This window comes from Harmonia axyridis, chromosome X (genome assembly GCF_914767665.1).
Source record: "Harmonia axyridis chromosome X, icHarAxyr1.1, whole genome shotgun sequence".
In the NCBI taxonomy this organism is placed as follows: domain Eukaryota; kingdom Metazoa; phylum Arthropoda; class Insecta; order Coleoptera; family Coccinellidae; genus Harmonia; species Harmonia axyridis.
The window spans coordinates 33,442,412-33,448,546 of NC_059508.1; the positions used below are offsets into that span (position 1 = coordinate 33,442,412).

The 6,135-nt window shown below is 41.6% G+C and overlaps 1 non-coding gene across 1 annotated transcript; it reads left to right on the forward strand.

Moving 5' to 3' along the window:
• The first annotated feature begins 5,607 nt into the window (after positions 1–5,607).
• LOC123687837 lies at positions 5,608–5,726 on the forward strand. Its single transcript, XR_006749544.1, has one exon. It is a non-coding gene; the product is annotated as a 5S ribosomal RNA (ribosomal RNA).
• Positions 5,727–6,135: the final 409 nt, after the last annotated feature.

Genomic DNA, 6,135 nt, shown 5'->3' on the forward strand with positions numbered 1-6,135 from the left:
CTGCATCGGTAAGATCCAGTTCACGTGGTGCATCGGTAAGATCGAGATTACGTGGTGCATCGGTAAGATCGAGTTTACGTGGTGCATCGGTAAGATCCAATTCACGTTCTGCATCGGTAAGATCGAGTTCACGTGGTGCATCGGTAAGATCGAGATTACGTGGTGCATCGGTAAGATCCAGTTCACGTGGTGCATCGGTAAGATGGAGATTACGTGGTGCATCGGTAAGATCGAGATTACGTGGTGCATCGGTAAGATCTACTTTACGTTCTGCATCGGTCTGCCCTTGTTTACGTGGTGCATCGGTAAGATCGAGATTACGTGAAGCATCGGTATGATCGAGTTTACGTTCTGCATCGGTCTGCCCGATATTACGTGGTGCATCGGTCTGCCCTAGTTTACGTGGTGCATCGGTTTGGACTTAGAGATATATTTTCGACGTGAAAATGTTCCGATACAACTTTTGAACCAGGATAGTTAGAGAGATGATTTTTTCTGGGATGTACGTGGATCGGGGAATGGATTGTGGGAAATAACTTGCCATGACCGAGGTGTCCTCGAATTTTTTTTTTTTTCGAAAAAAATTTTCTGATTGTGGAATTTTCTCAAATTTGATTTGGTTGCCTCCTAATGTGTTCTAAAAGAGTAAATCAGTAATCGGAATCGAAAAATATTTTTCGGATTTTTTTTTTTTTCGAAAAAAATTTTCTGATCGTGGAATTTCCTCAAATTCGATTTGGTTGCCTTCTAATGTGTTTTTAAAGCGTAAATCAGTAATCAGAATCAATATTCATTGTCGACTTTAATTTTTATAAGGAAAAATGTTCACGTCCTTAAACGCCTCCCCATCATCAGCCCGAGTCCAAGTCGATGTCAGTCCCGAGCGGACGGTGTCAGATACTACCTATCGCCGAGGTCTGGACTTGGCGAGATATTACGACGTGAAATGTTCCGATACAACTTTTGAACCAGGATAGTTAGAGAGATGATTTCTTCTATGTTGTACGTTGATTGTGGAATGAAATACGGAAAATAACTCGCCATGACCGAGGTGATTACGATTTTTTTTTTTTTTCGAAAAAAATTTTCTGATCGTGGAATTTTCTCAAATTTGATTTGGTTGCCTCCTTATATGTTCTAGTAGCGATAATCAACAATCAGAATCAAAATCCATGGTCGGGTTTGATTTTTATAAGGAAAAATGTTCACGTCCTTTTTTACAACCCCGACTCATTGACGATGTTAGAACCGAGCCGGCGGTGTCAGATACGACCGATCGCCCCGGTCCCGATCGTCATTTACGTTGTGCATCGGTCTGCCCGAGATTACGTGGTGCATCGGTATGATCGAGTTTACGTGGTGCATCGGTAAGATCTAATTCACGTTCTGCATCGGTAAGATCCAATTCACGTTCTGCATCGGTAAGATCCAGTTCACGTGGTGCATCGGTAAGATGGAGATTACGTGGTGCATCGGTAAGATCGAGATTACGTGGTGCATCGGTAAGATCTACTTTACGTTCTGCATCGGTCTGCCCTTGTTTACGTGGTGCATCGGTAAGATCGAGATTACGTGAAGCATCGGTATGATCGAGTTTACGTTCTGCATCGGTCTGCCCGATATTACGTGGTGCATCGGTCTGCCCTAGTTTACGTGGTGCATCGGTTTGGACTTAGAGATATATTTTCGACGTGAAAATGTTCCGATACAACTTTTGAACCAGGATAGTTAGAGAGATGATTTTTTCTGGGATGTACGTGGATCGGGGAATGGATTGTGGGAAATAACTTGCCATGACCGAGGTGTCCTCGAATTTTTTTTTTTTTCGAAAAAAATTTTCTGATTGTGGAATTTTCTCAAATTTGATTTGGTTGCCTCCTAATGTGTTCTAAAAGAGTAAATCAGTAATCGGAATCGAAAAATATTTTTCGGATTTTTTTTTTTTTCGAAAAAAATTTTCTGATCGTGGAATTTCCTCAAATTCGATTTGGTTGCCTTCTAATGTGTTTTTAAAGCGTAAATCAGTAATCAGAATCAATATTCATTGTCGACTTTAATTTTTATAAGGAAAAATGTTCACGTCCTTAAACGCCTCCCCATCATCAGCCCGAGTCCAAGTCGATGTCAGTCCCGAGCGGACGGTGTCAGATACTACCTATCGCCGAGGTCTGGACTTGGCGAGATATTACGACGTGAAATGTTCCGATACAACTTTTGAACCAGGATAGTTAGAGAGATGATTTCTTCTATGTTGTACGTTGATTGTGGAATGAAATACGGAAAATAACTCGCCATGACCGAGGTGATTACGATTTTTTTTTTTTTTCGAAAAAAATTTTCTGATCGTGGAATTTTCTCAAATTTGATTTGGTTGCCTCCTTATATGTTCTAGTAGCGATAATCAACAATCAGAATCAAAATCCATGGTCGGGTTTGATTTTTATAAGGAAAAATGTTCACGTCCTTTTTTACAACCCCGACTCATTGACGATGTTAGAACCGAGCCGGCGGTGTCAGATACGACCGATCGCCCCGGTCCCGATCGTCATTTACGTTGTGCATCGGTCTGCCCGAGATTACGTGGTGCATCGGTAAGATCGAGTTTACGTGGTGCATCGGTAAGATCCAATTCACGTTCTGCATCGGTAAGATCCAATTCACGTTCTGCATCGGTAAGATCCAGTTCACGTGGTGCATCGGTAAGATCGAGATTACGTGGTGCATCGGTAAGATCGAGTTTACGTGGTGCATCGGTAAGATCCAATTCACGTTCTGCATCGGTAAGATCCAGTTCACGTGGTGCATCGGTAAGATTGAGATTACGTGGTGCATCGGTAAGATCCAGTTCACGTGGTGCATCGGTAAGATGGAGATTACGTGGTGCATCGGTAAGATCGAGATTACGTGGTGCATCGGTAAGATCTACTTTACGTTCTGCATCGGTCTGCCCTTGTTTACGTGGTGCATCGGTAAGATCGAGATTACGTGAAGCATCGGTATGATCGAGTTTACGTTCTGCATCGGTCTGCCCGATATTACGTGGTGCATCGGTCTGCCCTAGTTTACGTGGTGCATCGGTTTGGACTTAGAGATATATTTTCGACGTGAAAATGTTCCGATACAACTTTTGAACCAGGATAGTTAGAGAGATGATTTTTTCTGGGATGTACGTGGATCGGGGAATGGATTGTGGGAAATAACTTGCCATGACCGAGGTGTCCTCGAATTTTTTTTTTTTTCGAAAAAAATTTTCTGATTGTGGAATTTTCTCAAATTTGATTTGGTTGCCTCCTAATGTGTTCTAAAAGAGTAAATCAGTAATCGGAATCGAAAAATATTTTTCGGATTTTTTTTTTTTTCGAAAAAAATTTTCTGATCGTGGAATTTCCTCAAATTCGATTTGGTTGCCTTCTAATGTGTTTTTAAAGCGTAAATCAGTAATCAGAATCAATATTCATTGTCGACTTTAATTTTTATAAGGAAAAATGTTCACGTCCTTAAACGCCTCCCCATCATCAGCCCGAGTCCAAGTCGATGTCAGTCCCGAGCGGACGGTGTCAGATACTACCTATCGCCGAGGTCTGGACTTGGCGAGATATTACGACGTGAAATGTTCCGATACAACTTTTGAACCAGGATAGTTAGAGAGATGATTTCTTCTATGTTGTACGTTGATTGTGGAATGAAATACGGAAAATAACTCGCCATGACCGAGGTGATTACGATTTTTTTTTTTTTTCGAAAAAAATTTTCTGATCGTGGAATTTTCTCAAATTTGATTTGGTTGCCTCCTTATATGTTCTAGTAGCGATAATCAACAATCAGAATCAAAATCCATGGTCGGGTTTGATTTTTATAAGGAAAAATGTTCACGTCCTTTTTTACAACCCCGACTCATTGACGATGTTAGAACCGAGCCGGCGGTGTCAGATACGACCGATCGCCCCGGTCCCGATCGTCATTTACGTTGTGCATCGGTCTGCCCGAGATTACGTGGTGCATCGGTATGATCGAGTTTACGTGGTGCATCGGTAAGATCCAATTCACGTTCTGCATCGGTAAGATCCAATTCACGTTCTGCATCGGTAAGATCCAGTTCACGTGGTGCATCGGTAAGATGGAGATTACGTGGTGCATCGGTAAGATCGAGATTACGTGGTGCATCGGTAAGATCTACTTTACGTTCTGCATCGGTCTGCCCTTGTTTACGTGGTGCATCGGTAAGATCGAGATTACGTGAAGCATCGGTATGATCGAGTTTACGTTCTGCATCGGTCTGCCCGATATTACGTGGTGCATCGGTCTGCCCTAGTTTACGTGGTGCATCGGTTTGGACTTAGAGATATATTTTCGACGTGAAAATGTTCCGATACAACTTTTGAACCAGGATAGTTAGAGAGATGATTTTTTCTGGGATGTACGTGGATCGGGGAATGGATTGTGGGAAATAACTTGCCATGACCGAGGTGTCCTCGAATTTTTTTTTTTTTCGAAAAAAATTTTCTGATTGTGGAATTTTCTCAAATTTGATTTGGTTGCCTCCTAATGTGTTCTAAAAGAGTAAATCAGTAATCGGAATCGAAAAATATTTTTCGGATTTTTTTTTTTTTCGAAAAAAATTTTCTGATCGTGGAATTTCCTCAAATTCGATTTGGTTGCCTTCTAATGTGTTTTTAAAGCGTAAATCAGTAATCAGAATCAATATTCATTGTCGACTTTAATTTTTATAAGGAAAAATGTTCACGTCCTTAAACGCCTCCCCATCATCAGCCCGAGTCCAAGTCGATGTCAGTCCCGAGCGGACGGTGTCAGATACTACCTATCGCCGAGGTCTGGACTTGGCGAGATATTACGACGTGAAATGTTCCGATACAACTTTTGAACCAGGATAGTTAGAGAGATGATTTCTTCTATGTTGTACGTTGATTGTGGAATGAAATACGGAAAATAACTCGCCATGACCGAGGTGATTACGATTTTTTTTTTTTTTCGAAAAAAATTTTCTGATCGTGGAATTTTCTCAAATTTGATTTGGTTGCCTCCTTATATGTTCTAGTAGCGATAATCAACAATCAGAATCAAAATCCATGGTCGGGTTTGATTTTTATAAGGAAAAATGTTCACGTCCTTTTTTACAACCCCGACTCATTGACGATGTTAGAACCGAGCCGGCGGTGTCAGATACGACCGATCGCCCCGGTCCCGATCGTCATTTACGTTGTGCATCGGTCTGCCCGAGATTACGTGGTGCATCGGTCTGGACTTAGAGATATATTTTCGACGTGAAAATGTTCCGATACAACTTTTGAACTAGGATAGTTAGAGAGATGATTTTTTCTGGGATGTACGTTGATTGGGGAATGGATTGTGGGAAATAACTTGCCATGACCGAGGTGTTCTCGAATTTTTTTTTTTTTTTCGAAAAATATTTTTCGATTTCGGAAATCCCTCAAATTTCATTGAGATATGTCCTAATGTGTTCTTAAAACTTAAATCAACAATCAGAATTAATATCCAAAAGTTATTTCATTTTTTATAAGGAAAAACGTTCACGTCCTTTCCGCTCCCAAAAAGTGAGATATCATAGAAAATATCGCTATATTTGTTGTTTACGGCCATACCACGCTGAAATTGCCAGTTCTCGTCAGAACACTGAAGCCAAGCAGCGTCGGGCGCGGTTAGTACTTGGATGGGTGACCGCTTGGGAACACCGCGTGCTGTAAGCTTTTTTTTACGTTCTGCATCGGTCTGCCGAGATAACGTGGTGCATCGGTATGATCGAGTTTACGTTCTGCATCGGTAAGATCGAGATTACGTGATGCATCGGTAAGATTGAGATTACGTGGTGCATCGGTAAGATCGAGTTTACGTGGTGCATCGGTAAGATCCAATTCACGTTCTGCATCGGTAAGATCCAGTTCACGTGGTGCATCGGTAAGATCGAGATTACGTGGTGCATCGGTAAGATCGAGTTTACGTGGTGCATCGGTAAGATCCAATTCACGTTCTGCATCGGTAAGATCCAGTTCACGTGGTGCATCGGTAAGATTGAGATTACGTGGTGCATCGGTAAGATCGAGTTTACGTGGTGCATCGGTAAGATCCAATTCACGTTCTGCATCGGTAAGATCCAGT